General features: G+C 34.7%; 1 protein-coding gene across 2 annotated transcripts in view; it reads left to right on the top strand.

Moving 5' to 3' along the window:
• Positions 1 to 876: 876 nt before the first annotated feature.
• LOC125050626 overlaps positions 877 to 24,384 on the top strand; it is a 55,940-nt gene continuing 32,432 nt past the window's right edge. For both annotated transcript variants that reach the window (XM_047650586.1, XM_047650585.1), the window contains exon 1: positions 877 to 997. The gene's annotated coding sequence lies outside the window, so the exon portion shown is untranslated. The remainder of the gene's footprint in view (positions 998 to 24,384) is intronic.

The raw sequence follows: 24,384 nt of genomic DNA, 5'->3' as shown, positions 1-24,384 counted from the left end.
TCTCAGCCGGGGATCGAACCCGGGACCCATGGATTCGCAGTCAGGGGTACAGGATATGTACAATAAATACAGTACAATGAGCCGTCCAAATGAAACTTTCTTGGACAGTATACTGAAGAATATTTTTCATGAAAACACCTAAAGCACGCCTATAGTCTTACCTACTAATTCCTTTCTGCTTTATTAAACAAACGTAAACATAATTTGACAGAAATATTTAAAACATAACCTACTTTAGTATTAATAGTACACTCATTTAGTTTTTAAGAATCATCTAACCTAACCATACTCATCGGTAATTTTATAAACGAATATTATACAAAGAAGAGTTCTCATTTACTTTGGTCATATCGCCCGCTGCGAACCAGATAAACTGGACAAGCTGGTCGCCGGCAAGGCAAAAGGCCGGGGGGCAGATCGCCAATCCGCTGGAGTGACCAAGTGACGATTTTCACGGATCTCCCAATAATAGCCTTTTAATTCAGATACTTTTATATTTAAATCTTCTTTTAGGTATCTTTGTGCCTTTTTATAGTATAGGCCTCCTCCGAATCGCGCCATTCCTCTCTGCACTGTGCCACTCTCAGCCATGCACCACCTGCTGTTTCTTTTTGGTCTATCCACCTTCTATGTTGTCTTCCTCTTTTTAGTTTGCTGTACGTTAGTCACCAGTTTAGTACTTTTTGCTTCACTATTTTTATAAACAAGTATTTTGTTTTATATATATATACACGAAATGAATTGGGAAATAAAAATTATCAATATTATTTTATTATATGTTTGAAACATGTATCATGTTCAAAAGCACCGGTGTGTCCCACGCCTTATTGTGTAAAAGGACTCAAATCTACCTCGCAAAGCATCGCTCCCAGTTGCCCTGTAGCCGTCAGGGAAGACGCGCGCGTCCCGCGAAGTAAATAAAACAATTCTAGCTTCAGTGATTAAAAGCTATCCAAACAGTGAAGTGAAAAGAACATTATTTTTGGATTTATTCACGGTGAGTGAATGTAACCTGTTGCTGCTTTATTTTTATATTAAAATACATTTATACACTTAGATTTATGATCGATAAATTTGAATCCTAATAGATAATTTTGAATAGTAATATCATAAATTTATGAGAAAGTGAATACGAAACAAAATCTTATTCTTGTTTTGCATTAATTTGATTTTTATGTTTTGGTAATATGATATAATATATATTAATAAGTACGAAATATATTTTTTATATTTTAACCTATAGGCTTTTAATAGAGATTAGTATATAGATTCAAATATGTTTTTGGAGTCCTGTAACTCTACCAATTGAGTGTCTATTTAATTAAGCATTAATTAATAATTTTGTTAGTGTGTCTAGTCTAGTAATAGAAACACTTTATGTTAATCGAATCCTGGACTTCCCGAACATGGAGTCTCTTATATAAAACTACTTGTTGTGACAAAAACGAAGCAGCGAACGAAGTTTCAACAAAGGAATCAGTACTTTTTAATCAAACAATTAATTTATCTAACCTACGATAAAATGTTTCGCAAATCTATGTGAATCTTTGATACAATTATTAATCAATACATCATACAGGCTCTCAATGACATCCCATGTTCCGAAGCGTGTCTTATAATATTGTTTGACTTAAAAAGTCTAGTCTATACTTAATGTACCTGTATGCGATAGACTCCAAAACGATTTCTCGGATTTTCATGCAGTCACCAAAAGAGTTTTTAATACCATTTGTCAAGGTTTACGAATAAGCCGTGCGAAGCCAGGATGGGCAGCTAGTTGAGAACAGTAAACCCCTTTATAACACGGTACTCTTATACTTATAACGCATTTTTATATTACGCGATTTAATTCCCTCGTATAGCGTTATATTTATGTACTGTGACATAAATATAACGTTATAACGAAATTTACGTATAATGATTTGTACGCACATATTTCGTTCATAACATAGTTATTTAAATCCCCTTTAACGAGAAAAGATAAACGCGAATAATTTGTATATAACGCGTTATCTGGGGTGATACAAGGGCGTTAAGCGAGAAACTCCTACAACGCGTTTGATATAACGCGAAACTAAGCTACCGTGTTATAAGAGGATTTACTGTATATTTATAAATATATACGTATATAACAATCCAGTGGTTCTTTATTGATCTTGGCATCTGTTTCATTTTTCGTGTTTTCCTTAATTACGCAGTAAAATCTATGGTTACGAACAGTCGAATCGCGTGTCGTATTCGTACCTTTTATATGTTGATATATATAAATCTTCTGAACTCCTCTTAAACGGCTGGACCGATTTGAATAAAAAATTTGTATGCGTTTGGGTGGCGCCCTGAATGGTTTAGATTAACAAATCAAGCCAGAAGATGGGGCAGTATAGAAAGATACAGTCAGTATCTAGGTTATTTATCTAAACAGCAAATTAACAGCTTGAATATAAATAAATCTTCGGTGCATTTCGTAATTAAACTACTCAACGGCTGGACAGATTTTGATGAAATGTTTTGTGTGTTCAAATAGAGTTGAAAATGATTTACATTATGAGATATTGTATGTAAGACGTGTGTACAGGACAACGTCTGTCGGATCCGACATCTGTTGTAAATTATATTATAGTATAATCTTTATATATATAATTCTTCTGTGAGTGTGTATGTCACTGAACTTCTCTCAAACGACTGGACCGATTTTGATGAAATTTTTTGTGTGTGTTCAAGGGGATCTGGGAATGGTTTAAATTCACAAATCAGCCCGTCAGATGGCGCTGCAGTCGGTACTTTCATACTTTGCTTTACTAATCGCTTGAAATATCATGCAGGACAACGTCTGTCGGGTCCACTAGTATTGTATATTATATGAGTTACATAAATAAAGACGTTTTGTTGAAGACATTAAACAATACCATTTAAATTTACGCCCAACGTTATGTTCAGATGCTTTTATTAGAAATTTGAGTGCCTTTTTTACATTTATTTTACTGTTTTTAATTAAACAGTTTACCAATTATGACATTCTGTTACAACTTTATTGTTTTTTTCTTTTTGGTTTATGGCCCCGCTTTAGATATTGGTTAATTATAAGTCTAAAAAGCCTTAAGGCAAGTAAGAAGATGGGAGGACGATATAAAAAAGGTAGCGGGTACAATGTGGATTCGAACAAACGCCACAATTGAAAAAAAATAAAGGAGGCCTTTGTGAATAACAAGCTGTAAATAAATAGCCGTTTTCTTACTTTAGGCACCTTTTTATATTTAGCATGTAAGCTAAAAGCGGCTTTAATAGCTTATTTTTTATTTTTTGAAGTGAAACTTTATCGGCGTTGGATAAAAATATTACCGTCACGTATTTCGGTTACGCCGTACGCGTCACATTATTCCGTTACGCGCATTTTTCTTTTCCCTACCACGGTTGATTCGAAGAGATTCGAAGCCATTAATAGCAAAAATATATAATAAGGATAACGATGATAGTAATAATTATATTACAATTAATGAAATTCTGTAATAATTTTAGGAGTAATAAGGTATAATAAAATAATTGTATTACATATTTGTATTTATGTCTATGATAATAAAAGCCTTTTGTTAAAATTAATCTAATTTAACTTTATCTAACCAATTTCTGTAAAGTTGCATATAGTAGATCATTTTTCGAAAAATAAGGTTATAGAGAAGTTTCACTTCTTACGTGTGTACACTAGTACACACACACATTTTTTTTAAATTAAATGCTATATTATCATCCTAACATACAATATTTAAAAAACCTCTGTATCATCTTCACCTTAACAAATTCCATGATCAGAAAAATATCTCGATGGAAGGTTCTATAATGAATTACCGTCTAAAATTCGTAATATTAGCGCGTTTAACCAACTCAAAAGGGCATTACAGATACAAATCAGAATGAGCCTAGTAGACTAAAATTGGGACGGCTGATGGCGACGTGTATCTCGTTCGTTATATTAAGTTTCTCATGTAAAAAAATACATTCTTTTTTGTAGTGAGAAATAAAGTTCTTGAAACATTATATGTTTTCTACTATAGGCAGAGAATAAACAGAAAGTTTATGGCATTATACGACAAATTGTGTCCCGCTGAGCGACACACTATCTTTAATTAAATGTAACTACAGTGGAACATAATAATATGATTAGGAATTGTCAAGTGAAAATATAACGTAAATTATACGCACACAATCGAGCTTTTATGCTGTGGCCAAAGGTTTACATAACTCTTGCGTTAAATCAATATTATAAAGACGAAAGATTGTATTGATTATTATATTAATATTGATTGATTGATTTGTATTTTCATAACGGATTTCAGAAATAACACCATTAGAATAACTGCAATATCACTAAGTGAAACAGGTATATATTGAACAGGTGAATATTTTAAAATGTAAATGACATAGATATACCTATTACATTGCATAAATAATAGTTACGACAGCAATATAAAGGAAATAAAGAATCAAGACGAACAATTTTTTTTCTTGTATTTGTACATTTTTACGTTAGACTTCAATAACTAAAGCCATGTTAATTCTGGTAAAAAACAACATTTTCTTCGCTCTTACAGTGTGATGAACCAAGATGCATTCAAGAAGTATTAGATATGACAATCATTGAGAGGTATTCATGATGTAGAAAAATGTCTTACGTATAACCAAATCTTTAAATATATATTGTAACGAAGAAATGGCTTCACAAAGGATTATCCAACCAAAGCCCATTGAGCTGTAACAAATCATATCTTTAAGTCAACAAAGAATTTTTATCTACTAGCTTTAAGCTAAACATTACAGGTTGTATGGAGTGTACCCATTTTACCCAATTATGTATCCATCCATATAACTTAGTTTTTTTATAAACGGGCAAACGGGCATGAGGCTCACCTGATATAAAATGATAACGCCGCCCATGGACACTCTCAATGCCAGAGGGCTCGCGAGTGCGTTGCCTTATACCAATTCTTGTACGCTCTTTTCTTGAAGGACTAAGTCGAATTGGTTCGGAAATACTTCATCGGGCAGCTGGTTCCAAATAGTTAGTTTGTCCTGGTTATGGGTATATGGGTACCTTACTATTACATTATATTTTTATTTATAATTTTTTTAATTTACTCAGAGAAGCGCCATTTACGCGTGTCTTGCGCACTCTGAATATTATTATTGCATGTGACACGGATATTTAGTTGCACACTGGCTGAATTCACAAGAATTGCATTGTTTATTTCTTGTTTTGTTTAAATTATGTTTCTAGTTTAATTTTTATATTAATTAGTTTTCTATTGTATTAGTATTATTTAATGTAAAAATAGGAAATAAATTTATACAAAACTCAATATTCAACATATATAATTTTATTCAAAGTATAACTACCCTGGGCACACGTCAGTGAATACAACCTTTTTCCTTTTGTATGCACTCACAGTTTGTCACGAAATGATATCAATATCTACCAAATCATTAACGATCTAATCTATTAATAAAAGTAATTTATAATAAAATAATTGACTTTATATCTGTCAACATTTATTAAGGTATTAAACTAATTTTAATAAAACCCTTTGGCTTTTAATTAACTACTCATTCTATTTCAGTGCATTTGTAATTTTAAAATTGTGTAATTACTTCAAAGTTTAAATAGAAGATGACGTAACCCTAGTCGAACAAGGTTTGACAAGAGGCTTTTTGGAAGTTCTGATTGATCGTTTAATTATAATTGGACTTACTGCTGATCTATGACCCCCAGGACCTAACTTTCACTATCAAAAACGATTCAAATCGGTAATTTTACGAGTTACTCGTAAACACTTGTGTATACGGTATTAATTTTAAAAAAAACATGTGTGTCTACTTATGTACACGTGTTAGAAGTTATACTTCTTTGGCGTAACAAGATAAAAATCTTTTTAAAAATTTTATGTTACGCCTTATTCTACGTTTGTAGAAAAAACTACACTAACAATAGAAAAAAGGTATTTAATACATTGAAAGTTTTATTATAAGGCATCTAGGTAAATAAAGTTTTTTATTTTAAAATGTTGACTATGCTAACGTGTGTGCGCGCGCATCGTAAAAATTTACTCTCATCATTTTTCCCTAACGCGCCAAAAGAAGTATAACTTCAAAAACTTTAATTGACCCTTATAAACATAAAATTAAAATAGCCTTTATTCGAGTGCTACACCACACTGAACATCTTTTAACAATTAACATTAGTTCATCAGACGACCGTAAGACCGAAGAAAATGTTCCGAGCCTCAAGTGCGAAGCCGGCCTTTTAAGAATTGGTACGCACTTGAAGGACCCTAAGTCGAATTGATTAATTATTATAATATTATTATTAGACTGACTTTACATTGGCATTAAATGCTCTTATCAATTCAATATAATTTTTACATTTATATTTTTGACATAAATAATATGTATATGTTACTGTAAAAGCTCGAACTACGGTTAATCTTAAGATTTAAGTGTAAGTCTTAGGATTTACCGTACCGAGTTGGTAAATGTAAGTATTACTGAAAATACGACGATTTTTTCGAGCTTTTACCATTTGAATTCAGTATATGCTAGGTTTTACCACTGTCAGCTGGTAGATGTTGGTTTTAGGAATAAAACAATGAGTAATTCTTAATTATTTACTTTAATGAACTATTAGACAAAACAAGTACATAGTATTATAAAGGTAATATAAGATAGTAAGTAATAAGTACAAAGTAATACCAACTTATTTAAATTATTTTGAAAAAACATATAACGTATATCTCTGAATATCTCAATCTCTATCATATCTATCTAACTGAATCAGTAGTTCTCTATAGATTACCAACGGAATGGTGGTAAGAGTTCGAATCGCAAACCTTTTGGGACATTTACCATTAGGAATTGGTAGATCTTAGTTTTTACTGGAATATCTTAAGATTCACTGTAGTTCGAGCTTTTACAGTAACATATACACACAATACACAATAAACGATTTATATGTACAATAAAATCCCTTAAATTACCTAAAAAAGGTTCAAATTTATATAAAAACGTTTATCTTGAACGTCGACACCTTTGTAACAATACCTCTAAACAATGTGAAAACGCGAGTACATAATCTATTTGTGAACTAATCTTGTAGGTGTAATGAGCTATTATCGGTGTGTTTGTATTCTTGAACCGCGAGATTGCTTATTCAAGGGCCTTTAACACGTTTTACGTTTTATGAAGATAATATAAGAAATTTAATACATTGAAATAACGTCCCGTGTGTAACAATTTACAGTTAACGATTGAATAGAAGCGAATTTTAGTTAATTATCACAATCAACCTTTGTGGTCAATATACAACAGACCCGCGCATTTCCAATAAATACAAACCAATGGCACTACAGCCGTTTTAGGTATGGGCCTCAGATTTCTGTATCTGTTTTATGATTCCAGATTGAGCATTCTGTTAAACGAGCTAAGTCTGGATATCCATGTTGATGATATGTTTTCCTTCACCGTTCGAGCGAATGTTAAATGATAGACAGAAAGTCCATTGGTGTACAGCCGGGGATCGAACCTACGACCTCAAGGATGAGACTCGCACGCTGAAGCCACTAGGCCAACACTGCTCTTAATTTAGCTCGACTGTAAATCACATGTTTACTATTCTATTAATTAACGCATAATAAAAAATATGAATACCGCTAGTAGATTTCGAAACATAAATTTCTTTTACTAAACACTGGAAGTCTTCCACAGTCCGTTTCACAAGGCAAGATAAAATCTCCAACTATTCAAAATACGAGTGTACCCCTCCCGCAAAAGCCGGCAACGCACCCATTAAAAATGAGTGTCTATGGGCTGCGATGACTGGCCTTTTTGTTCGTCCCGTACGCGTCGGTTGCCCCCCTATTATATAAAAAAAAATTGAATGCTAGTGAAATAGTCTAAATCTGCATATTGAAGCTGCAACGGTAGAAATTTTATCACTGCACTACGTTCCGGGCCCAAATCAATACTCTTATCCTGCGATAAGCTATTTTGATTACAACTTATTGATCTGATTTAACCAATTTAGAAATTGAGTGTTATGCTTTGGGTTTGGCTTATTTGTCTTGAACCATTATTATTATTAAAGCTTTATTAATGAATTCATACAAAAATTGGTTAGTTTACATTTACTTAATATTAGTATTAGTTTTTTTTTATTACGAGTAATATAAGTTCTAAAAAAAAAGTTAGGTTTTTTTCCTTTTTTAGCGGTCTCCATATTTTTCCGTTTCTCTTTGTCTTGAGCAACATTCATCCAGTTTTTCCCCTGTCATGAACTATTAGTGATAAATAAATAGAACACCCCAATTATATATACTATTAACTTTAGCTGTAATATATTCAACATTCCGCAAGAGATTAAATGGAAATACGTAGGTCACATAGTAATTGCTTGCATTGGCTCCTTTGAATGCCTTTGAACCGTAGCACTGGTATTCCTAAGCTTTTGAACCTAATAGCCTGGTCTTATTATATTGTAAATATGTAAAACGCGTTATAGAAATCCGGAGCCCGAATTAATTTCGATTTCACGATCATTTTTTTTATAAATAGGTGCACAGCCTCTGACGTGTCGTAGCTTTTAAGGTACTGTAGGAGCTAGTGTTATTTAGAAAAACCGCTCTGGAACAGTCTGCTCCTCATCATAATACTGAGCCAGGGCCAATTACAGCCACAGCACACACGCATTAAACACTTGAAACGATCCGTAAGGGAAAAGGGAATTTTTTTTGTTATCTCTCACTATATATTTTTTCTTTGATTATTGTTATTATGTGTGTTTATGTTAATAATAAATGTTATTTCTATGTCTAAAGAAAATCTCATTGGTGAAACACCGTCGAAAGCACGAAATCAGAGTTGATCGCACGCTCCAGCCAAACACTTTCGCCGAATTGTTTTAGAAACTTTCCTGTGTTTATTATTTGCTAATATTATTGCTTTCCTATTTTCTACATAATGTATTTACAGTGTATATTTGCGAATGTTTGGCGGACCCATGCGACTTCAATACAGTCCCCTCGTGAAGCAATGGGCAACTCCATTGTGAGGAATTTCCATGGATCTGCCCCTTCTTAAGTTCTCATGTTACTTTCACTCATGTATGTCCCTTCTGTAACATATTTCCTTAAGTATTTGATTGTTGTAGGGTAATGTTTATGTAGGGAAAATAATAATACATAAAATAAAACTCATTATTTATTTCTTGCCAAATATAGTAAACTTAATATTATAATTTGTAGAATAAAATAAATTTCACTAATTTTTATCTGTACCATTGAATAACCACATGTCATAGGGACGGCACCGCTTTTTATATTTTTGTATGTATGTCATGTGTTTGTCCTAATTTTGTGGTCAAATAAAAAAACTAACATTTTGAAATAGGTATATAAAACTGTGTACGAGCCAAGGCTGTACATTTTACTCGCTCAGGCTTCCTTAGTTTTATAAGCTTAATTATTCCCTATGTAAGTACGTGCCAGGGCTCGTACATTTCAAGCATCCACGAGCGTGATGTTTTTATTATGTAAGTACGTGCTCTGGCTGTACAGTTTAATCATTTATAAGCATGACGATTTCCTACATCGTCGGAGTCACGCCCCGAGAGTATAGCCCGACGCAGGCACTCTCTTCGACTGTTACTATGCAGTCATTCGTAATTAACTAAGTCATAGGAGTATCACCCCGGGAGCATAGCCAGACGTAGGCACTCTCTCTGTTTGTTAGATTGCACTTATTATATAGCAATTAACATAATAGTTATTATTTCGCTCATAATCCATTGTATAACGCGAGTGATAAATATAGAGTAAGTTCAATTTATTCTATTATTTCGATTCCCTGACGACCCAGGAACCGTACATTTTGGTCCTTCGAGCTATCCGGGAATAGCGGGTCTTTCGCGTACAGTTGATCGCGTTCGCGTTTTTCTCCGTCATCCTGAAGATCGGCGCCGTGGAAAAACATCCCACTGCTGGTTTGTTGGGTCGTCAAGCAAGTAAGAAAATATCATCCGCATCAATAGAAAAGAGGAGAGCAAGGAGAAGGAGGATCCATAGCGGTCGAAAAGGGAGGCAAGCGACAGTGAGTCCGCTCCCAGCATTCTCAAGAACCCATAGCGGTCAAATAGGGAGGCAAGCGACAGTAAGTCCGCTCCCAGCATTTTTAAGGACCCACAGCGGTCAAAAAGTATATCAGCGTCCTTTCAACCTAGAAGAAGTCAACGGACGTCAATCTTCAGCATACGGAGGCATCTACAGTAAGTCCTTTCCATTTGTTTTGAGCACTATATTTCTGAGAAATTATCTCATTTGTGAGCATAATTTTACTAAGAATGATATGAAGCATTCATTGAGCATTTTATCAAGTATAAGCATTTAAGAATCTATAATGCAATATTTACAAAGCGTTTAGTTAATTATTATATTAAGCATAATGGAGAATTTATTCCAAGCTTCGTTTACCGACGGTCTGAAAACCATCAGGCATTCAAGAAAAACCGAAGAGTTGCTTCGCAAACAAGCATATTTATTTATGTCGCTTGATAAGATTTTTGAACTATCAAATGTATACTCCGAATCCGACAAAGATGAACTTGAAGGAGCGCTAGAAGAAATAAAGTGGCATTGGGATTTAATTTTTAAAACCCATATCGACATACTTGTTGATCATGGCGGATCCTACTCGGAGTATGAAAATATATATTACGAGAAGCAAGCTATATGTAGGCGCCAAAAGAGAGAGATATATCTCAAATTAGAAACGCATATGGATTCACCGGTACTTTATTCACATAATTCGGAAAATTCATCATTATATGCCTTGGAAACAGCTAATAATCAAACCCGGGAATATTTAAATACAAAACAACAGCGACCTTCATCAAATTTTAGCATCAGCAAAAATTCGCTGTCAACGCATTTCGATACACAAGCTCAAGGAAATGCAAATTTAAATTGTAATTCTACGCAAGCAGAGCAATCATTTCAATATAAATCGGACAAGAAAATCTCTTCGTCTTCGGCAATGGTGGAAGGTTTAGCAGAAAGTGGTAACAATCAGCAGATACCATCAGGCATAGCAATGATGCCAATACAGAAGACCACTGATGTGCAGCAGGAAACATCGATAGTGGCATTGGCGGAAGCAGTGGCAGCCAGTCTCGGAGTGGACTCCAAAGAGCCCACCCGGTACCGGACTCCGATAGGTCTTAGTGTTAATCACAGTATACATGCAGATACTTATCAAGGCGGAGAATTATCCAAATTGGCAGAAAGCGTAGCACACACATATATGCGTGACTACAGCAAGGAGCAACATAGCACAGAAGAAAAAGAAAGTTTGTCTCAGTCCATTTCTTATAAGAAGAATAAAAACTTAAATAGCAGCTTAGTATTGTCTAAGCCTTTGTTAGAAGCACCGATTCAATTGTATACGGAACCCTATTTGCAACACAACTTAACACAAGGGTCCGACGTAGTTGTAAGAAACAAAAGCATTATAACTAGAAAGAGTTATGGCAAATTTTCGCATGGATCAGAAAAGGTTACAAGCAAATTAAATGGTTTGCCTATCAACAAAGGCAAGAAAAATAAGAAACAAGCATTCGTGAAAAAGGAATTTCGAAGAAGAAAAAATGGTGTTAAGATTAGAAAGGAATTTACAGGAAGGTCAAAGGGAAACTTCAGAAAGAAAGGTAATGTCTTTCGTAAAAGGGGAAGATTGCGAAACGTTATTGTTCCGCAATATAGCAGTCTCACCGATTCAGGATTTAATAAAAATACTATACAGCAAACTTATTCGGATATGCAATCCTATGAGTCAAATATGAGTAATCAGAGGAAGAGAAAGAAAAGCACCATATATAAAATAATACTTAAAATTCCTTTAAGCATACAAACCAGAGACTATGTTTCGTATGTTCAGTTCCATTTATGTATAACATACATTGTCGAAACTTTATATTAAATTATACATACATCAATTAACATAAATCATTTTATAAAGTGAAAAACGATAATTACTATAATATCATAAACAATGAATGGAATGGCCAAGGCTGTACATTTTGCTCTTTTGCCTGGGGGAGTATGTACGAGCCAAGGCTGTACATTTTACTCGCTCAGGCTTCCTTAGTTTTATAAGCTTAATTATTCCCTATGTAAGTACGTGCCAGGGCTCGTACATTTCAAGCATCCACGAGCGTGATGTTTTTATTATGTAAGTAAGTGCTCTGGCTGTACAGTTTGATCATTTATAAGCATGACGATTTCCTACATCGTCGGAGTCACGCCCCGAGAGTATAGCCCGACGCAGGCACTCTCTTCGACTGTTACTATGCAGTCATTCGTAATTAACTAAGTCATAGGAGTATCACCCCGGGAGCATAGCCAGACGTAGGCACTCTCTCTGTTTGTTAGATTGCACTTATTATATAGCAATTAACATAATAGTTATTATTTCGCTCATAATCCATTGTATAACGCGAGTGATAAATATAGAGTAAGTTCAATTTATTCTATTATTTCGATTCCCTGACGACCCAGGAACCGTACAAACTGATTGTTAATTAGGTAACAAGACCCCAACTTGGTCTTGCAACTGTCAATGATACTATTAAAAATCAAGACTCCTGATTCAGGTAAACTCTTGACTCAGGTAAACTGGTGCTAAAATCTTTAAAATAAATCACAGATTTTTTTACCCTTATATTAAGTGCACCTTATATCAGCAAACCGTCGAAATGTTGTGCTGCACTATTGAATAACCTTCAGATTCATAAACGAGACTAAAATCTAGCACATTTTTCAGTCAGAAATGGCGCTAAGTCTCCATATTGACCAAGAATCAAGCGACGCGATCGTCCTTAATAAATTTAATCCTCCAATTAATTCCCGCAAATGAATCGCATGCATTTAAAGTTTGTGTAAAACGTACTATCAAAGCGCACTCGAGTCTCGAAGCATAAATAACCAACAAGCAAGTAAAATTAACGTTTATTGGAATGGCAAAGCATTTGATTACTCATTAAATTAAGTGAATTGCCAATCATAGCTAATTATATAGTTATGTATAGAATAATCCAAAGCTGAGTTGGACTAGTGCCTTCAGCGGGCGACTCCCATCTCTGAGGTCGTAGGTTCGATCCCCGTCTGTGCACCAATGGACTTCTTTTCTATGTGCGCATCTAACTCGAACGGCGAAGGAAAACGTGACGAAACCGGCTTGCATTAGACCCGAAAAGTCGACGACGTGTGTCACGCACAGGAGGCTGCACTTGCTCATTAGATTGACAAATGATCATAAAACAGAAATCTGAAGCCCAGACTTAATGAGAGAGATTTAATTTTTATTTTAAAGTCATACTTTATTTGGCGCGTTAGGGAAAAATTATTATGGGAGTAAATTTTTACAATGCGCGCGCATACCGTCACAAAAAACCGACACCCTAAAGTTAGCTATAGTTAACATTTTAGTTTTTTCTATTGTTAGTGTCGTTTTTCTACAAACGTATAAATTTTTTTTTAAGATTTTTATCTTGTTACGCGAAAGAAGTATAACTTCTAACGCGTGAACATAAGTACACACGTTTTTCTTAATCCAAAATATCTGCAAGAAATCAAACGGTTTATGAGATTTATCGTCACCTGTCATGCACAAGCGGCAAGGAATTTATTCCTGTCCCAAGTTATTCCCCCGTCCCTTGACCCAGATGCGCGCCCTTTAAACTGTGATTAAACGCGACAAAACACAGACGTGAAAAATGTCTCAATAAAATAGCAGTTGCAAATAAATACATTAAACTCTTACACGATGCAAGACGACCTTATAAATGATTAAAGATGCCGGTGACTAGTAATTCCTGGGTTATAACTCCATCGAAGGCAGTAAGAAGTTTTGAACACCACCTCCAAAGGAAAGTACCTTTTGTAACTGAAATCAAATCACTTCTCTTTAAAGCAACTACAATGTTTTTATGTAATAGGAGGCAAACGGGCAGAAGGGTCACCTGATGTTAAATGATACCACCAATGGACACGTACATTGCCAGAAACTGACTTGCGAGCCAAGTGCGTCGCCGGCCTTTTAAGTGTCGTAGATGATACGGATGGTATATTGTCAGGCAACCGTTGTCCATTGGAACTAAAATTTGGCGGCTCATGTTTTTTTTATTATTTTACTTATAATACTTCCAACAAATTCTGCAGGTACAATCTGTGTTCGGGGTATGACATTAACTGGGGCATGCCAGCTTTCTTTCTGTTCTCATTCGTACTTGGATGCCCTATACGGCAGTCCACGACAGATGGGAATGAAGGCCATGCGCCTTCATCATTCTTCTTAACGACGCAGGCTGATAGTAAAAAAATGGTGAAACAAATCTGAGGCCAAAAAACCAATACAACCTAGAGGCCGTAGCGCCTCTGATTGTTTTTATATTTAAAAAAAGAAAATAATTTCATAACAACATACGTTAATGTGTTAAATTCTACTATTATAGGTAGAAGAGATGCACTCTTTCTCTTCTGTCGGTAGCTCATGTCTGAGCGTCGTTGTCAGCAAGGAAACATCTGCTCCAGCTCCTCTCCTATTACATTTTGAGGACGATTAGTCTTTCACTTGATCGGTCCATCTGGTTGGTCAACGGCCACGTGATCTTTTGCCTTCTGTTTTACCACGATCACTTTCTCCAAGTTTTAATCGCTTTACGCATTGAATTAAAGAATAACTACACAAAACACTACTAAAAATAATTGTAAATAAACCCCAAATGAGCTTGAAACAAATGCAAAATGCAAATCTGCTTCGCTAATATTTTCAAAGTAGGCCTTCAAATTTCTATTAATTATTATTTTACCAGGAGTCGAATTTGGTATTTAACTAAACTAATTGCTTCCCTGACTGAGCCTTGAGCTAATAAATATATATTTTATGACTATTTTATTGTTATCACAATGTCGTCGTTAAACCATTAATAATACTTGTATTTGTAGGAACAATAAAATTATGCAATTAATCAATTTGTTTTACTTGTTGGATCAAACGTTTACGAAATTTTACGTATAATTTAATGTTCTACGGGATTACGTCATCACACATTTACATGATATTTTAATACATCTGCACTGATATTATAAAGAGGAAAGATTTGTTTGTTTGCATTCAATAGGCTCTTAAACTACTGGACAGATTTGAAAAAAACTGTCACCAATAGAATGGTACATTATACCTGATGAACATAGCATATATAACATTTTCAAAAAAAGTTAGAGATCCATATGATAGCTTTGATAATGTAACCTAGGTGTGAAAAATACTATATCAAATACGCTGTGGAAACTATTGACAACAGAATAAAGTGATGTTAGTTTACAGATAACAGAACACAAAATATACAAATTTAACCTGGTATGTTTAACTATTACATATTAAATTATATAAACTTAGTTCCATATCAGACTACGCTTGGGGCATCGAATACCGGTCAGAGCGGAGATTATAATTAAATTTGTATCTTGTACGCCGATGTTGGTTTAGACATGACGGGTACGTTGAAATTTCATATGTCGGAGGCGATAGGTAGTTTAGTTTTCGCTCACTTTGGCACAAAGCCTTGAGCGACCCCTGAGGACCATATGATAAAAATGCTTGTACGGGCTAAAACAATTACAATGTTAGGTCTAAGATCGCATGGTACTTGCTAAACAGACCATATTGCTGTTTTAAAACGGAAGGCACATCATATTGTAATGAGCATTCCTAAAAGCAATTTTAAACTCTATTCAAGATATTAGATTCTAAGAATAATGAACAGTTATCTCCAGGACAGGAGCGTCATCCTAAATTACGCAGGCCATAACATCTTAAGAAGAACAAACAAAGGATGCGTGCAGGGCTCCATAGCCGGACCTACGCTCTGGAACTTACTTATTGACCCTCTATTGAAGATGATAGATGTAGAGCAGGTCAAGGCCCAAGCGTTTGCAGATGATGTCCTGCTTATGATAGATGGAGACACGAGAGAGGAGGTAACAAAAATAGCCAATTGTATATTGGATCTTGTGCATAAGTGGGGCGTGAGGAACAAACTTAGCTTTGCGCCTCACAAAACCAATGCGATGGTGGTGACACGCAAACGCAAATATGACAATCCCCGCCTCACGATGAATAAAGAGCCAATAAAATTTACCAACAAAATAAGGATCCTGGGCGTAGAAATAGACGCTGCATTAACTTTTAAGGGCCACATTGACAACTTGTACAGTAAGACTATATCAATATATAGACAAGTTTCGAAAGTAGCAAAGATAGGATGGGGCTTACAGCCGGACGTCACTGCAACCCTATACACTGCAGTTATCGAGCCTATAGTCCTGTACGCCGCGGCTGTGTGGGCACAAGCAGTAGAAAAAGTTTTTATTAAAAAGAAATTAGATCGCATGACAAGAGGCTTCGCACAAAAAATTGCAAAAACATACAAAACGACAGCACTTCCCCTGGACCTTCGCGTTAAGGAGGCCGCGGCCGCATACCTGGCGCGGAAGGGGGTGTCACCACACGTAACATATGACAAGACAATAGAGACGCGACTGCCATACACTGAGCTCCCACACCCCGCCAAAAGACTTAAAATAACTTACAAAAAACTGGACGACCCGTCAGAAATCGATAACGTTACTATGACAAAATTATTTACAGACGGGAGCAAAACGTCCGCGGGAGTGGGAGCGGCATGGACTGAGTGGCAAGACGAGACCGAGATTAAAAATAAAAAGGTGAGGCTGGCTCCGTACTGTACAGTGTACCAGGCGGAGCTAGCCGCACTGAGGGACGCAGTGACATATCTGACCAAGGGAAGGCGGAATGCGGCTGTGCTCAGCGACTCTCGCTCTTCACTGGATGCCATCGTGGGTGGACGCTCTCTCGATCCCCAAGTTGCCAGGATTCGCCAGAACCTGGAAGAGTGCCATGAAAATGGCATTAAAATTGAACTCTTTTGGGTGAAGGCGCACGTTGGCACTACGGGAAACGATAGGGCAGACGCTCTCGCGGGGGAGGCGGTTGGGGAAACAGGGACGCGAATAGGGTACGATGCGTATCCGCTTTCCTATTTGCGACGACTGACAAGACTCAAGACTTTAGACACCTGGAACGAGCGCTATGTGGGGAGCGAAACAGCCTCAGTCACAAAAATATTTTTTAAAGATGCAAATGCGGCATACAAACAAATCAAGACAAGGCGTTTCGCACCTCACATGGCGCAGATCCTGACTGGCCACGGGGCTTTTGGACACTATTTACACAGACTCAAACTGAAGACAAGCCCCGCGTGTGACTGTGACGACAGAACCGACCAAACGGTGGTTCATTTACTTGTCGACTGTGCGAATTTTGAAAGGGCCAGGTGCGATCTGGAACTCGAGACTGGCATGAGGGTATCCCTGGATGGGCTATCCGACATGTTGCTTGGGCACAGATTGCAGGTGGAAAAATTCTGCGACAAAATTGTCAGACAACTCTATTCAAGTAGGTTAATTAAATGAAATTCTTCATTCGATGCGGTTTACATTGTCTGCATTACTTTTATCATGATTTTCATTTGTTTAGTTATGAGCAGTGAATAAACCGTGAAAAGTATTTATTTCTTAAAGTTTACCACAACATACATAATACCTTGGTATATGTTTAACAGAACATATGGTATATGTTTTACAAGATAAAATAAAAATACAATAATTAAATATGAATTACCATGAAAATTTATGATAAATAATAAAAAATATATTTTTTGTATAATTTATTTATATTCCGGCCGACCGGTTTGATAGAAACTTTGATCCGCGAACTCATATTACTGATCAAAATGCCTATCTCTAACGACTAACTCTAACTATAGATGAAAAGTTTGATAAAAAAGTATAACATTGCAATAACACGTTGACAGATTTCTACATTACAAAATATTATTCTGGCAAGATTTGTATCTTCTGTGGATTTTGAAGCATATTCATGTCAGTTCATACTTAGAAAGAGTGTTAGAACCAACGTTAATTCACGGTAACTTTTATAAATGGTATACAGTATTTTAAATGTATATCTGTATAAATATAGTTGATAGCTACATTTTTTTGTTCGCGATAATGATCCTAAGAGTCCTTATGCTAGTCTTTTTTATTAATGAATACAACGGATAGAGGTAGTCTATTTTCATTTATTTAATTAAATAAATGGTAGATGCCTAGGGCAAATTATAACAGCGCAGTACAATCCTTACTCGTTGAATTTTAATTGTGGCATCACCTGGGCTTAGCGTAGGAGTATAATATGACAGTTTTGTAGTCTATGAATAGTCCCAGTTCATTATAAAAGCATTCACTGTTCTATTCATTCAGGTATTATGAAGGGTATGACACCGTACTTATGGCATCGGTTTCATTATAAAAACATTTTTATAACGTCAAATATTTAAAATCTCAAAAAATATTTCTGCATAAATATTAAAGAACTATTCAGTTATATTCAAGTAAAATTTGAATATAATATTTCAGGTTCCAAACTTCTTTGATAAGAATTTAAACCCGGTAAACAGCTAAATTAAATATTTTTCAATAAATACCCTTACAGCCTTATTTGATTTACTGTTTTATTAAGTTAGTTTGGGCCCTTGTATGTTGCTATGCATTTTTTATAAGGAGTTTTTATTATATTTGCAGCTAAATAAGGTATGTGGCACATACTTACCATGTTTTAGGCTATATTTATTTAAAAGGCCGGTAACGCACTTGTCTTGTGGGTGTTTATAGGCGGCGGTATCACTTAACATCAGGTGAGCCACCAGCCCTGTTTGTTTGTTATATAAAAAAAATATTAAAAAAACCCTTTATAAATCTAAATCTATCTTGGTTGACTTAATGACTTATGGCATTTACCATACATGAAAAAATATATAACTTATATACAGATTTATTTATATATCTTTATATAAGGTCAATATGTATAATATACAGTCATATTGAGTCGGGTTTCTTGTTTAATAAAGATATTGAAGACGTCGCTGTAAGAAATCATGTCTATTGAATTGTTCGACATAATCCATTTTGCTTTTACGTGAATATACAGTTGTTTATGTTTATTTCAAGCTCCGGGAATGTTCTCGAACAATTCAATAAAGTAATGTTGAAACAGGAAAACGTTTTCTCTTTGAATCTTATAAAAGATGAATGGGCGTACTCAGATTCATCCCTTAAATTATCTCCAATAAATCTAATAAATAAAATTCTCGTGTCACAATGCTCGTTCCCTTACTCCCCCGAAACAGCTCGACAGATTCTTATGAAAATTTATATTCATATTTAGTATATCTGAGAAGTGGCTACTATCTATCTTTCAAACCCCTAAATGTTAAGGGTGGTTCACCCCAAAATTTATATTTTGATTTCTTAGATAAAAAATTGTTTTTATTTTTTATGATACAGCATAAAAAATTTCATACAACCCTTAATTTTCTGTCTTCTACGATCAACCCGTATTTATATAGAGAAAAATTCAAAAAGTTTGGATAAAAAGCTTTAGCTATTTGCTAAGAATAAGACCAGATTAAAGAGAAGTAAGCAGTAATTAGCTTTTTTGTTGACTGAAAATTGACAAATCATTACATATACCTAGTCGCGGATGTAGTCGCGAGCTCTACCTTGTAATATACTTAAAAACTTTTTAATATTTACTAAATGGATTAAGTGAGCTTTAGATCTTAATAAACAACTTTTGCCGTTTAAAGAGTCCAAAAGATAAAATAAATCTTTAAATCCTATAATTGTTTTGACTTTGATTAAAGTTTAGTTCATCTCTTAAATATTAATATATTTTATATAAATTTACTTACTCTTTTAGCATGAATACCCATTTGAACGATCTTATTGGCTAGCCGTTCTTTGCGCTTGTTACCCGATATACATAAAAAAATACTACATTTGCATTTAGACTGATTTTGTATTATAAATGAGAGATAGGACTTTCAAGAAGAGAGTTGAGTGCCGTCGCTCTTCCTGTATCATCTTTTTTATAAAATTTGGTTTGATTATTCTATATTTAGTGTATTGATTTTACAGAAATTTAATGGAAATATATAATAAATAGTAAAATATGTACGACTCGTGTAGCTTTGATTTTCAAGCGCCGTCGAAAACTCACGGAATCAGGTCAACAAGGAGTTTGTGAGTCGGTTTTTCACATTTCTAAAACTGAAATACGCGGTTTATAGAGATAGAATTTATACGAAATTCAAAATTCAAGCATATTCAATAAAATCGTGGTTGTTACAAAATATTAGGAACTTTTGGACTTGTGTAGACTTAGATTTTTTGTATGAACACACGATGTTGTAAACCTGGCCAGATGATTACGGCAGATGTCTATTGTCAGCATCTGCAAACAATGATGGAAAAGCTAGCTGATAAACAACCAAGGCTGGTCAATCGCTCTAGGCCACTGCTGCTTCACGACAACGCTAGACACACTCTGCAAAACAGACTGCTACCAAATTAGAGGAGCTTCTATTGGAATGTCTAAGATACCATACTCCCTGGACCTTGTTCCAACAGATTACCATTTTTTTAGAAATTTGTATAACTTATTGCAACGTAAATAAAATAATTCTGATGAACAGTCGAAACCACCTTCGAAGATTTTATTGATGATGACTGTTTTTTTTGGTAAAGGGGTCAGTGAACTAACTATAATATGGCAAAAGTGCATACATAGCAATGGTACAAAAATGGTGAAAAAAAATCCATCAAAGTATTTATTAAATACTCTATTTTTTTTAATCTACTTTTTGTTTCTCCCATAAAAACTATAATTTCATATGTAAGAACCTAATATAGCCTAATATAGTCAAGCCACATTTCATATATCTAATTGAAGCATGCAAAAACAAAATTTCTAACATACAAACACGAGATAATAAATTAATAAAAGCACTATTTAGATATAATTTTAACGATTAAACAATTACATGTTTATAGCACCTGTATTTTAATTAAAATGAATTGAAATAACTCTCTCCTTAGTAGCTTATAATTTAAAACAATCAAACACGCCATTACACGCAATACTCGGCGAGCGAGTTTGCTTATCTTGCCGAAGTTGCGTACAATTTATTTGAAGAAGACTATTAAGTATGAGGGTGTGCAATTATTTAATCAATTACCGTCTAAAATTCGTAATATTAGCGCGTTTAACCAATTCAAAAAGGACATTAAAGACATATCAGAATGAGCCTAGTAGACTAAAATTCGGACGGCTGATGGCGACGTTCTTTAAACATTAATACGCATACAGAAATAATTAATACAATTTACATAGTTAAAATTGACTTTACTGGCTGTAATCTAATTACCATAAACCACTAATACTATGCAAATCTATGTTGACCAGTCCCTAGCGTCTTGTTTAATTACAAGTGCCTTAGTCAAGATTGCCAATCATGGTATATAGCTCTTAAGGGGATTCATTATCACAATAACGTACAGTTATGACATTATATTTGAGAATTACCTCCAGAACTGAGCCAAGAAACAAAATCTTATAAAATATTTTTATTTATTACCTGTATTTAAGTACAGGACGTTTTTTAAAGGTTTTGTTGATAAACAATAGATTTTTCGTAAAACATAAACTAAAGCTGATACAATAACTCCGACGACCTGAAAACATCACTACGAGAAAGAATAATATATAGTCATAACTTTCCATGCAATAAAATGCTGTTCCCTTGTGTTATTAATCTGTTGTTTTTTGAAATTTATTAATGGTACCAGACTTTTGTAGAGAATTGACGACTCATTGGTCTAGTGGTTAGTACCCCTGACTGCGAATCCATGGGTCCCGGGTTCGATCCCCGGCTGAGGCGAACATCGATGTGATGAGCATTTGGTGTTGTTTTTAGGTCTTGGGTGTTTAAATATGTATTTATATGTATATCTATCTATAATATGTATGTATATCCGTTGCCTAGTACCCATAACACAAGATCACCAGCTTAGGATGGGACTAGGTCAATTGGTGTGAATTGTCTTTTAAAAAAAAAAGGAAAAAAGAAGAATGTTAGCAAATGAGATACATATCGCTATGCAATCTGAAATAATTGTAGTAACGTAGCAAAATATATACGCATCCTTTCATCAAAAATCTTTGTAACGGTTTATTTGTAATTTTCACTATTACATTGGTCTCTAAAATTGAAAATGTTAAATTTTACTCGTATTTTAAAGCGTGTATGTTTCTTTTATTATGTAATCACTTTATAAGAGTATCTTCTTCTGCTTCTGGAACCACTTGAGCATTCCTGTTAAAGGCTGGCTGTCAACAACTTGAATTGCCGCGTATCTGGCGCCAGTATAAACGTTCCTCGGTGGATGTGATGCCGGTCCACTGCCGTACGTTCCGTCAACCACGACTTCTTCCTTCTACAAGCCCGTCTCTAGCCTTAAATTTTGACTACATTATGACTTTCCGAATTTTAACAGTCTGCATAAATATAGGAGTTAACGGGACTTTATATAATTTAAGTTAAAATCGTATTTATACTATTTCACCACCATTTATAAATTACCCAAATGCCCCAAATAATGAATACAAAAGGAGCTTTCAAAGCTTTGTATAGCTGGGCTAATAGAAAGAAGGTACCTTTATTATGTGTATGAAAATCGCGTGATTTTGCTAATGTTTAGTAATGGTACGTTATTCATGCGGTTAACCTTGCTTTTATTTATGTATTATATAGAAACTAAATAATAATTAGCAATGGCTCAAATATAAGAGTCTTTCCAACAACAACTCTGGGGCCGTGAGGTTTCAGTGCACAGGCGCTAATTAAAAATTTAAGTTTGCGCCTGGTTAGTACCGGTGACTGCAAAGTTGGTGCTTTCCTTGCTCAACAAATAAGTATCGCAATACAGCGAGGAAATGCTGCCAGCGTTAAAGGTACACTGCCACAGAGACCAAACTTTTTCAATTTGTTATTATTTTCTATTTGTTATTTTATTATTATTATTATTACTATGCAACTATATCTTAACTTTAAAATACCATCAAACAAAACGTAGATATAGAAATATATCTTGGTCCCATTAACGAATTTGGATTTGATGTGTAGATCACACACGAAGTAGATACCATGGAATTGGATATAGCCGTTTAAGCGAGTATTAAGGATATGAACGATATATCGTAGATTCGATTATCATTAGCCAAGTTGTTACTATCGTTGTCCGACATTTTTATTTAATATTAAAAAACTACTGACAAATTGACATCCTACAATCTGTCTGACCATCGTATTGCACATATTGAGTGGAGTTGCCATTCTAATAAAACAAATGATATCACGTTCTCTTATTACATAATCTCTGACATATATCTTCAAGATTGCTAAAGATTCTACGTTTTAGTAACTTTCGTCTGCTCATCTTGTTTACTAGATGCCGCCGCGAACTTCGTTTCTCCTTAATGCCTAGCCTACCATTTTAGTAAACACCAAGATGGAACATTTTGCTATGCTACCCCAGAGACTGTTCGGTTTTCCGGAATGAAAACTTTTTAGGTGTTTCTGTGATTTTTCTCTATATAAACCTCAGAGTTCAAGTTATAAGTTCTTATCTAACAAATGAAAGATAGGGGTTGATCGGAGAGGGTAGATGAAAATTAAGTGTTGTATGTATTTTTGTATCTTGTATCATAAAAAAATAAAAACAATTTTTTTGGGGTGGACACCCCTTATCACTTAGGGGTTTGAAAGATAGATAGTAGCCGATTCTCCTCAGACTTACTGAATATGCATAAAAAAGTTCATAAGAATCGGACGAACCGTTTCGGAGGAGTATGTGAACGAACATTGTGACACGAGAATTTTTTATATTAGATTAAGGATTTCTGTTAAAAATCTTTTACAAGGTGGCGTTTCGCAGAAATCGCAAAAACCTTTAGTAATGTTATAAATATGTAAACGTATAAATGATAATTTCTTTTGTCACGCAATTTTGCAATTCAGCACTTCGCTCAAATAGTCCTAAGCGATTGTCGTAATGATGTAAAAAGGTTTTTCTTGTTTCGTCTTCGAGTCGTTTTCAAACTTAAAATATTATGCTTTCCACTATTTTTATCTTACAATACGCTGTGTGGGTGGTTTTTCACTTACAACTTTTACTTGGTGATGTGTAACAAAACAATAAAACACATAATTCAGGGCTTGCCAAAGTTTTTTCATGTTTCGTGGACTCAGAATGTACCCCACGATTACCTGCGTTTGATATAGACTACCTCTAGTCTATATATATATAT

This window comes from Pieris napi, chromosome 6 (assembly GCF_905475465.1).
Source record: "Pieris napi chromosome 6, ilPieNapi1.2, whole genome shotgun sequence".
In the NCBI taxonomy this organism is placed as follows: Eukaryota; Metazoa; Arthropoda; class Insecta; order Lepidoptera; family Pieridae; genus Pieris; species Pieris napi.
The sequence above is the reverse complement of the archived record's forward strand: the minus strand, read 5'-3'. Positions and strand labels throughout refer to the sequence as shown.